The following is a 12,437-nucleotide window of genomic DNA, read 5'->3' on the forward strand; positions in this document are numbered from 1 at the left end:
AAATAACAATCTTCGAAGTGGATTTTAGAGTGGGCTAAATGAGAATTGAAAACTGTGAGAAGTCCACTTACCCCGTTCTCTATTTTTATTTTGTTTTGTTTGTTTGTTTCTGGGGAGTGTCATTCAAACCCAAAGTTTGAGAGCCAAAGAGAATCTCAACCAGGTTCCTTGAGTTCTCAGTTAATTGAGCTGACACAGCTCTTTTCATCTGGCCCCAGGAGTTCTTTTGGCCCCAAATCTTTCATGGCCTCAAAGAATAAGCTTAGTATAGTGTACATGCCTCTGAATACATTGAGAGAGAGGAGGGAAGGAAAGAGTTTTGGTATGCCTTATAAGTGTTTCTCACCTTCTGATATTTTCAAAATAAAAACTTAGTGAAGAGTTGTATTTTTCCCCCAATTTCCTTAGACATTAGACTAATGTTTCCTTGAGTGGAAAATGATAAAAAAGACAGACTTTTATCACAGGATGCTTGGGCTTTACACATTTTATTATTTATGTATTATACAGTTTACCAAATTCTGTTTGCTCAAGAATGCTGTGCTTATGAAATAATTATGTAAAGAACCTAGAGCGTAAGAAAAACATCACTATAGGTCTTTTTCTTTCCTGTAAGATTAGAAATGGGTAGAAAAAGGATCAGTCATCAGCATTCCTTTCCTATGTCTAATTTGATGTATGTCACTTCCACATACTTGTTCCCAATGTTTTTAAAAACAGGGAGTCCAACATGATGCCAAGGTCAATGGTTTACAAAATATGGTTTCCCAGACTAGCATCATCACCCTTACCTGGGCACTTAGAATTGCAAATTCTGGGGCCTGACCCCCAGACCAACTAACTGAATCAGAAACTCTGGGTAGGTGGGGCCCCAGCAATGTTTTAACAAGCCCTCCAGGTGATGCCCATATATACTGACCTAAAAACCACTGTCAGAGGGACTTTGTCTCTCCCTTTTGCAGGGCCTCCTTACCTCCTTACCTTACCCTTTTGCAGGGCCTCCTTACCTCTCAGTGATAATGGACTGCATTCTTTACTAATTAGTATCCAAACAGAAATTTATACCAGAGTTAACAATCGATTCCATATGATTCTCTTCTCAAACACAGAATGTATCATTAGCTCTTGAACAGAATTGGGGAAGTATTTCTTGGCTTAGATATTTTGTGCTTGCCAATGACACTCTGATTTGACATCAATACTATGTTCTTCCGTGCATCTTGCTTGTGGTATAAGGTGTTTATCCCTTTGGGGACTGCTATGGTCTGCTTCAGTGGCTGATCCATAAGTTCAATGGGATTCTTTTCACAGTTTGATTTCTTACTGGGTGGAGATCTCAGTTTGTCCTTGCACTGCCCATGTAAAATAGAAACATGAAAACAGTGAAATAAATTATTAAGGGCCATTTTTGGTGACTCCTCTGGGCAATTTTCAGGAATGCCTTGTGAAGGCACTATTCATCATTTTTTTCTGACAATATGTCTCTAGTGTATTATTCATAAATATTTGATTAACTTGCAGGCTAGAATCTCCTAGTAGATGATGTAAGATGCCATGTTTTTGTACCAACCAGTTGGATCATCACACATAAAAACCAGTATACACCAGTCCATTGATACAGTATACTCAGCTTAGACTCAATATACCACAAAGCCCCATGGTAGACAGGCAAGCCTTGTTGATTCAGGTAGGTTTAGTTTTGTTATAACGGTTGAAGTTGTGCATCATTATGCATTTACTCCCTAGTTTTAAGAGTGAGTCCATACTTACTCACCTAAGTAGCTTAATAGCCTGACAATGCAGATAAGTAGTTCAACAACGTATACTTTTCTGCTGTAGAACACAAGCATTAGCCGCATATTTGCATTAGGTCTATATGACAGGGTCTATCTATATCCATTTATTTTGGCTACAAATAATACTCAGTTGAGTCTCTCCAAGAAAAAACATTGAAGTAGAACGTAGGAATCCATTTTCCAATGTCTTAGCTAGGATGTCACGGTGTTTTTATTGAACCATTCAAAAACTTGTACAAGAGTTCCTTTCAACTGGGAATTTGGGGTATAGAAGTCCCTGTTGATATACAGTTCATGAAACCAGCTTTTGAGCACGGAATTGTGTTACAGGCATTGATTGTGGAGCTGAAGAGATGCTCTGGGGAAGCATCCCATGGGAAAACTTGGAGTTGGGATGGGCTTGGCAGTATACCACACACACACTTGGGTGCAGGTGCTTGGAAGTCTGACAGTGCTGACAGTGGGTGAGTGCTGTGGATGGTGCTCCTATCAGGTGAGCACCATGTAGGCAGTCTTCTCATGAGGACTTAGCTCCCACGCAGCTCCTGTCATTCAGACAATGCTTCATTCCTTGGAAACTTCTGGGCCTCAGCTTTCCTGATGTGTTTTCTCTGAGCTTAGGGCTCCCAGCATTCAGGCTTTCCTCCATGTTCTTCCTTTCTTCCCAGACTGTTTTGGCATCCTATACAAACTCCTTATTTACCCCTTTATACAAAAACTCTCTTCTCTCCTTATGTCTCTTTTTGGACAATAAGGTGGATCCTGTTTATCTGTTCAAACGCGAACCCCAATTATTAGTAACAACAAAACTGCCTCCTCCTCTCCACTAGAGGGCAGTGAAAGCTCAAGCTTCCTAAAGACCATTGTTTGGTATCCTGTGGATAGTCCTGGGGCTCTCAGGTGGCTTTAATCAGATGTCTTGGGTTTTAAAATGGGTGAGGAAGAGGGTGTTCAGGAGTAGGAATCAGAAGCAATATAAACTTCCATTTTATTTGGAGAAATGCTTTATTCCTGAAATCTAGCCAATGGGCTTTTCTACCTGCAACCAGTGTATGAACAAAGGAAGCCATAGATGGCCTGAGTGTGCTATGAAAGGATCCTGAGTGCACTGTATGAAAACCTCAGCTGAACTGTCACGGATATAACAAACAGTCCCTTGACTCCAGGCTGACCAGGCAACAGTGACCTCTATGGTCTGACTTGAAAAGATTATTCAGACCTGTCCTATTCCTGCTTCTGTAAACTTAAACTTGGAATAAGAAACACGTGAAGTGTTTTCCAGTTACTCGTCAGAGTTTAAGGTGAAAGTTACGATACAGAGAAAAGGCCCAGGGAAGCATGATGGGCAAACTGAAGTTCCATGGAAGCGGAAGATGGGGGGGGGCAGCTGATGCGGTGTCCAGAAGCAGGTGCAGCCTGGGACGGAGGAAAAAACAGGAGAAATAGGTGATTGGAGCTTCCCACAGGTTTCCACTTACCATATATGTGTATCTTTACATAACAAGACATGTACTCTCAACCAGTTTTGATTTTAAGAACTCAGCTTCTTTTTTGATATATTTTAAATAGTCACTTGAGCCTTTTCTGGGTCATTCTATACCAGGTTCCTCTTGTTCCTCATAGTATTCACAACCTCATCCTTCCAAAGCCCTTCCCTCAATAATTAGAGCTAAAACTTTTTGAAGTATCCTTTCTTACTGCTGCCAACAGTACCACCTTCCCAGCACTCTGATGATGGATGGCCATTGCCAAATGGTCTTTCTGTGGAAGTCTGAAAGACTCTTTACCAGGGAGGTAGAGAATTTGGTTCATTTATCCAAAGATGATCCCCTTAACTGGTGATTCCCCTACTGGTAATCTCTTAGTTCCTTTTCCTCTTTGCTTCTGACTCCCGGAATGGCCTTCAACTTTTTTTCTTTTTTTGAAATTGTTTTAATTGAAATATATTTGACATATAACATTGTGTAGATGTAAGGTTTACAACATGTTGATTTGATGCATTTATATATTATAATGTCTGCCATCGTAGTGACAGTGTAGGGGTCTTCTCTTTAAGGCTGGCTTTCTCTGAGAAGTCCATCAGCTATCTGTCTTCTCAGGTCTTTCCCGAACTGGCCAAGCATTGTAGGCTCTTGTTTCACCCCACTTATTTCCAGAGGAAGAGAGATTAACTTACTTGTTCCTGCAGGTTCAAGATTAACACTATATACCTACTTCCTTAACTTTGAATATACTAGCAAAGCTCAGGATGGAATCGTCCCCTAGACATTCTTTTTATTTGTCACTTGTGCCCTTCAAACTACTTTGACCTCCAGTAAGGAGAAATCATAGACAGTCTGTACCTAGATGTATGTCATAACTTCTCCATATCCTTTATCCTAGGAGCTTGGCCCACAAGAGTCAATCTTCCTCAATGAATAGACATCTTAATAGAGATCTTAAAGGGCGCCTGGGTGGCTCAGTTGGTTAAGCGACTGCCTTCGGCTCAGGTCATGATCCTGGAGTCCCGGGATCGAGTCCCGCATCAGGCTCCCTGCTCGGTGGGGAGCCTGCTTCTCCCTCTGACCCTCCCCACTCTCATGTGCTCTCTCTCTCTCTCTCTCTCTCATTCTCTCTGTCTCAAATAAATAAATAAAATCTTTAAAAAAAAATAGAGATCTTAAAGTAAAATACCATTGCAATTCACCACACAATTCTATTCTTCTTGACCCTGATTATATTGTATCTATCATATCTGCCTTTTAGGATTCCTTTCATTGAACACGGGGATAGAGCCATATGTTGTGTATTTGGCCCCTTTTATTTTGATACCCTATAGTATCAGTGGTATGAGATAAAAAATAGGGCTCTAACTGCTAGAGTGTGCCATGGTAAAAATATGAGGAAGCTCGTATTGAGATACAGAACAGTTTACATGATAAGCAAAGCTTCAAATCAGGGGTCAATTGAGAAGGGGCCAGTAATTTGAAATAAATTAATTTCAATTTAGAGAAGCAAATGATCTTTAGATCATTTAGATTTGCAGATCTTTATCTGCAAATTTGCTATATGGGATTTCCTTTTTAGTAACAGATTATTTTATAAGAATGCCACTTGTACTATTTTAATAGCCCTTTAACTGATTTCTCTCATTCACTTTCTTGTCCCATGGTCCACTTAATACCATGATGTGTTGTTTTTTACCAAAATACAGAGGCAATCAAGTCAGTTCCGTTTTCAGAAACTTGCAGGGGTTTTCCATTGTTAAACAAGACCATCACACACATCCAAGGTCATTTTAAGCATCTAGATTGATCCATGCTCTAGAGTGTGTCCACTAGTTTTTTTAAATTGCAAACCTCACCTTAAGTTAGCCCTTTAGTGACTGCCAGCCCCCTACTGAGTAGTGAAGCTGAGGCCAATATGCATAACTGTTCACAATCTAAACTGCCTGAGGGTCCCTTAACAAAGAAGTTTGGCCTTGTCTCTGTTTTTCATGATGATCCTTTGTCCGGAATAGTCTTCCTTTTCTCTTCGGATAATTTCTTTTCATTCCTCAATACCTAGCTGAGGATGACTCCACGCTATGTTTTATTACTTTGATGTGGCAAAACTATGTGTATCTTCCTCCCCAAAATTGAAATTTTGAAATTTCTTATCTTTGTGTCCCCAGCAGAGCTTTGTGTCCAGCGTATTATATGCTTCACTGAAGGACTTGTGCTGGAGACAGAGAGAAAAGAGAGTGTTTAGCTGTCAGCCCTTTCAGGGATTAACTCAGCTGCAGAAAGCCACCTTGGCCAAAGTCATGCCCCTTTCAGGGTTCCTCATTCAATGAATATTTAATAAAGGGCATAGAGGTCTGGCTATTTGCTTCAATTTGGGACAACTCTAAAGGCCAGTCTAGCTTTAGAGCTTCTTGTAGAATTGCCCAATCTTGTTGTTGGACATGCAATGCTCCTTGACTTTTCTCTCAACCTTATCCCTCTTCCTAGCCTTCCCTTTCCCAGGTGTTGATATCAAGGCACTGCCTCATGATCTGCACGAAACATTTCATCTCAGACTCTACTTACTGAGGAACTCAACCTGTAACTGGTATCAGGAGTGATCCAAGGAAGCAGGAGATACCTAAGAGTTTCACAACTGGATCATTTGCCTTCCGGATAGTAATAGAACCCCAACTCTGGTATTTGTTGGGCACAGATAGCTTCTGGCACAAAGTGATAGTCTAACATCTTTTAAAACTTCCACCAGTGTGGGGGCACCTGGGTGGCTCAGATGGTTAAGCATCTGCCTTCAGCTCGGGTCATGATCCCGAGGTCCCGGGATTGAGCCCCACGTCTGGCTCCTGACTCGGCGGGGAGCCTGCTTCTCCCTTGCCCTCTGCCTCTCCCCTGCTCATGCTCTCGCTCTCTCTCTGTGTCTCTCTGTTTCAAATGAATAAATAAAATCTTTAAAAAAAAAAAAAAAAAACTTCCACCAGTGTGAATTGGAATGGTATACCAGTACAGTAGTAGAAAGAAATAAATGCATTAGCTGGTGCATTTTGTCAATAGTTTGAGAAATATGGAGAAAACAGTTAATTACAAGGTCAGTGAAACTGAGTGGCTCTTTCTAAGTTTAATTGACTCTCTAGAAAATGATAACAAGCTGAGAGTGATTAATCACCAATTGAAAGCTAATATGAAAGTCAGAGGGCCATTTTGGTAGCATGCATAAAAGCTCTCATTTCCTGTAGAAGGAATGCAGAGAATACTGAAAGCCAGACTAGAGACTTAATCATTAGAATAACTGAGCTAAAAGAAAGTTTCAACTCTCAAACAGGGCAGGTCTGCTATGAAGTTCAGGGCCTTTATTGGGAAATAATGGTATCATAACATTGGGATAAGGACATCTGCATTGATGCTCTGATGAAATACTGAATCCCTACATTCATCTAGTATCTTGGAGCCAATATAAATGATCCACCACTCCCTATCAAAAGCTAGATCTCCCCACTTTCTTGAAGACAATGCAGTCTCTTCTACAACAGACCTTTGCCCCTTCTTCTAGCTGTTCCTGCACCTTCCCTTTTGCCCCTAAGTCTGTTACTAGTGTTAAGTAACAGAATAGCCCAGAAAGGAACCTTTTGAGCCCGAGAAAAAAGGAGAGTATATCCTAAAGAAGCTTCAAGACCTAGAAGCTAGAGAGTACGTGTGGGAAGTGGGTTTTTGGGGTGTTTGATCACTGGAGCTAGAAGATGAAGACTGATAAGAGAGAGTTTATGATTTGGGAATATTTGCACAAGATATTGGATTTGACACTATGAAGAAAACCCCAGAGAGATGGTGCAAACTCCCTATTGAGATGGCTCCTGGACACATGACAAAAGTGTTATACTGAATGAAGTTGAGTGCTAGAATTGCCATAGCAGATGGTATAAAAAGGGGTTAAAATGTTCAGGGAAGTGGGTATGGAAGAATGGAAATACTATGCACAGCTTCAAGACCCTACAGATGATTACCATGCCCAGAGGATAGACATTTTACCATGATCAGACAGAGTAATCTAGTAAGGAAGGAACCAGAATGACACAGAAGTTTAGTGGCAGTTCTGTCATGACTGTAGGAAAACCTGATACACAGCCAGGCTCACTTACAGAAATGGGAATGGTAAAAAACCCCAAACACAGAAACCAGGTGGTAGGGCTTCTAGTGGCACCAGAAGCCACTGGAGAAGCAATTATTATAATGAGTGACAAGATCAGAGGGTCAGACATAGGGCCTGACCCACAGAGAATTGTGGAAATGGTCAATAGAATATGGAGTCCTAAAGGGAGAAACAGATGGTAGTACTACTCAATTTATGCATAATCAGGAGATGAAGGGTTGTTGTCCCAGTAAAAGTAATGACCCCTTGCTGTATACATTTCTATTGCTGATGTAAAGAATTAACACAAATTTAAGAGTTTAAAACAACACAAATTCATTATTTCACAGTTCTGTAGGTCTGAATTCTGGGTACAGCATGGCTCAGCTAGAGTCTCACAAGACCCAAATCAAGAGGTTGAGAGGGCTGAATTCCTTTCTAGAGGCTCCAGGGATGAATCTGTTTCCAACCTCATTCAGATTGTTGGCCAAATCCAGTCCTTCATGGTTATGGGACTGAGGTTGTCATTTGTTTGCTCGCTGTCAGCTGGGGGTCACTCTTAGCTCCTAAAGGCCACTCTCTTGTTCCTTCATGTGGGATCCTACACCTCAGAGATAGCAGCAGTTCACTGAATCCTTATTCCATTTGGAATGTCTTACACTCCCTTTTTCTGCATCTTTCTTTCCTTCTTCATGCACTTCTCTGTGACTCTGTCTGAGAATGTTCTATACTTGAAAGGGCTTATGTGATTACATTGGTGCTGCCCAGATAATCCAAGATAACCTCCTGATTATAAAGTCCAGCTCCATAACTTATTTACATTAGTAATGTCCCTTTTGTCATCAAACATAACATATTCACAAGTTCCAGGAGTTAGGGTATGGAACCTGGTGGGTTCATGCTATTTTTCACCCTTGCCCAATTTCTGTATCCAAACCAATTTTCAGACCCAATCCTATTGACTGAAGAAGAGTTGATTCCCAGGAGGAAACATCTTGCAGTACCTTGGCAAATGAACACAGTAAAGATTTTCCCATCTGTTCCCAAAGGTAACTATGGCTATTTACTCCGGTGACTGTGCAATGGGCAAAGGGCAATGCTCATACACTTGGAGGACTATTGAACATACCAATCATGGTCCTAGTTGAGTGTGGGCATATGGGGCCAGGACATAAATGGAGTTCTGGCCAAGATCCAGCCCACAGTGGGTCCACTGAGTCCATAGACACATAGGTGGTTATTTTCTCACTCTCTGAATCTATAATTGGGATAGATGTACTTGGTAATTGGGATGACTCTCACATCAAGTCCTGGTCCTGTGGGGTAGGAGCTATCATAGCAGGAAAGAACAAGGAGAACCCTCTGAAATTTCCCCTCTCCAAGACTGTACATAAAAAATAATTATCTCTAGGCAAATGGTGGCTACAGAGCCTCAGCCTAAAGCTCATAAATTGTTTGGTAAGTAACTAGCACAAGTTTCCACATATCATTAAATCAGAACAGGATGATGTACTTTAGGTTAAAAAAGTAGGAGTGGGCCTCTTAGAGCACTGGAAAATCCTGTGGAAGGCACTGCTAAAGCTCCAGCTTCCCTGTGTATAGAGCCCATGGGATGCCCTAATAATCAGCCTGCACCCAAACTCTCAGTGTCTACCTCCCAGACAAACCAACCTTCTACATATATTCTATCTACTCAACCAACATTGTTGACATGCACATAACTAAAGTTCCTTTGTAATGTGATGCTAGTATGCTCTATTCCTCAATATGCATTCCTCCCAGATCAGTTTAAGCAATCAGGGCTAGTCCCCTGGACTGACTAGGGGCCAGCCCTTTCACTACCTTCACAATGTTTTCTGAATCCAGTAACTTCTAATCTTCACCACTATCGCCACAGTTCTTTTATCTGTACTTCTGCCTTAGACTCTTATCTCTATTTCTGCATTTGCCCCTGTAATTGATTCTCTGCAAAAAGAGTGAACTTTTTTCAAAATGTAAATCAGATCACACCACTCTTCTCTTCAAAACCATTCAATGCCTCCCTTAGAACAAAATCCAGCATCCTTACCAAAGCCTATATAAGACACTTCATGATCTGTCTTACTTGTTAACTTTCTAATTCAGTTCCTTACATACTCTATTTTTCTTATTCTGTTCTAGCCACTTTGCCTTCCACAGAGTTTCTTGAACATGCCAAGCTCATTCCTGGCTCAGAGCTTTGGATTTGTTCTTTCTCTGTATAGAAACAGATTTCCTCAGATATTCACATGGTTCCCTCCTTCAGTTCACTCAGGTGTCTGCCTAAAAGTCACGTCCTCAGAGATTCCTTCTTTCCCCACCCAACCCAAAATTCCTCCTTTAAAATATACCTATTCTTCCTTCTCTCTGACTCTACTGTATTTGTATTTTTGTTCGTAGAAGTTGTCATAATCCGACATTATATGTTTTGATAATTTGTGTACTTTTGGTTTCCCCAACTGGAATATAAACCCTGCGAGAAGGGCTTCATTTAGTTTAATGCTGCAGTATTTAAAAACACCTAGAACATTCCTGTTTATGGGAATAGGGAGCAAAATTATTTTGCTCTTTTATAATAAATAACAAGAAGAATAACAATCCAACCTCTTTTAGGGTTCCCAAACCCAATTTCAATGTCAGGGAGCTTCCCCCCACACAACACCCAGCAATTCTCTGACACCAGCAGGGTGTTAAAAGATTTCAACTCAATTCTGACACTGTCTACCCAGAGATCGTAGCAGATCCCACAGGATGAGGGCCTACCCCCCCCCCCCGCCCCTTTCAGAGGCCAGTCGCAAGCACCACCACCACCACCCCCCTGCTGGTACCTGTGCTTCTGATCAACCTGATGAGGGAGCAGAAAGCAAGCTGAAGACCAAGCATAAGCTGACACCCTGCAACTTCCCCCAACCCCCCACTCCTGGGTGGGACAAGTGTGACATTCTTCCAGGGATCTCCTGGCTATCTTAATGTTAATACCTTGCTAGAGGGGAAAACAACCTTAACTTGATAATGACAAGGCCTATGGTATCTTGTAGGTCCTCTTTAGCATATGTAAGTTCTTTTGAAACCTCCCTTTTTCCTTACCTCCCCCAACCGCATAGTATATAATCACCCACCCCTCGCAACCCCAGGGCAGCAGCTCTTTCTGCCCACAGGTCCTGTTCCTGTGCTTTAATAAAATCACCATTTTGCGACCTGTGCTTTAATAAAATCACCATTTTGCGGCAACAACAACAACAACAAAAAACAAAAAAAAAAAACCCCACCTAGAACAGTGCTTGGCAACATTAGATGGGCTCCCTAAGTATTTGTTAAGGAAATAAGCTATTCGGCAAGTGGTCCAAATTGGTCAATGACATGTGAGGGGAAATATGTTACGTGTCTTCTGAGGAGGGTTCATCATTCCTAAGATAGACCCATAGGAAGAGACAAGATTCTCTCTTCTTCCTCTGGATGCAATTGAAAACGTGAGGCTTAGACTTGCCTCAGCTACCTTTGAATCAGCCCGAGGAAGAAACCTATGCAAAGACTGAAGGATGTGAAAAAGTAAAAAGAACTTGGGTCCTTAGTGATCTCAGTGAACTGCTGACTTAGCTCTATTGAAGCCCTCCATCCCTACTAGGGGTGTGTAATTGTGTAACTGCTTATGCCAGTGTTCTTAAGGATATCACTTCATTCATGATTTCATTCCTCATAGCCAAGAGCAATCTGGCTGATGCAGGTACCTTTTCTAGCCCTACAACACAATTGCACACACCTGACTCTTCAGATACTTAAGACTCCAGCTGTCCAGCTAACTGCTCATCTTTGCTTTTGCTCAGCTATTTCTCCAATTCCTGGCTTCTACACATGTAAAATTCTACTAGCCTTAACACTTCCTCTTATGTGGTCCAACTCAGAAGTTTCCTTCCCTTTCATGCTTTCCCTCACTGCTGCATTACAATCATTCTGCAATAACTTTATAACTCCTTGCTTACTTTCTTCCTGGCTCCTATTAATTCAAGCTTCATGCTACAGTTATTTCTCTGCATTCTTACCTACATTCATCCAGTTAGCCATTTATTCATTTGCCAATTTTTATTGAGTATTTATGGCCAGACTTCAGCCATATATCAGTAAATAAACATACAAAAATTTCTGCTCTAATAGAGCCTACATTCTTGTTGGTGAGGATGAGAATAGTCATTCAATAAATAAATTAATTAATTAATTAATTAATTAGTACATCATGGAATACATAGTTTGAGGAAAAATGACACAACAGCAAGGTGGATATATAATACCAAGGTATATATTGGGGGGGGTGCAATTTTTAAAAGGGAAAGTTCATAGAAGTGGTTCAGGGAGGAGGTTCAGCTCATTTGCAAGGTGACACAGGAGCAAAGACTTTAATGAGTGAAAGCAATGAGCCATCTACTTAGGAGAGAAGTACCCTCATGAGTTTGAGGAATAGCAAGAAACCTTCATGCCCAGAGCAAAATGAGTACATTGGTAAAATAAAGAACACATTTTCAGCACCTCACCCTGTCCTGAGAACCTATCACAGTCACTCAACTACCGAACTTTCAATAAGTGATTGCAGAAAGGGCATTTTGTATCAACTAGTTGTTTTGTTGATTGAATTAAAGATCATTTGCTTCAAGAATTAAAATAGCCCTCATTTAACATTTTAATGGCATGTAGTATGGGTCAGATATTTTTTTTTTTTTAACATTCAGGGAATTTTCCTAAGATAATTACAGGTCCAGTGTTTAAACTTGCATACTTTAGTCTTAATTTATCCCACCTCAGCATTAGCCCCAGATGTCAGATGCATCATCTTGAGGCTAGCAGATATCAAAATCATACTTAGAGGTAACATAAGCCAAGTTGCAAGATGAATGATCCAAAGAGATACTCCCTTTGCTGATGCTTTAACTTTTGCTCTTGCTCTGGACTGACATACTGCTGTTCATAATTAAAGATTTCATCCTGGTCACTCCAGGTCCATGGTAACATTAGTCATCAAGTGTGCAC

The sequence above is a fragment of the Mirounga angustirostris genome, unplaced genomic scaffold (genome assembly GCF_029215605.1).
Source record: "Mirounga angustirostris isolate CCGP_5_RB_7025 unplaced genomic scaffold, mMirAng1.0.hap1 SCAF_5, whole genome shotgun sequence".
Taxonomy (NCBI): domain Eukaryota; kingdom Metazoa; phylum Chordata; class Mammalia; order Carnivora; family Phocidae; genus Mirounga; species Mirounga angustirostris.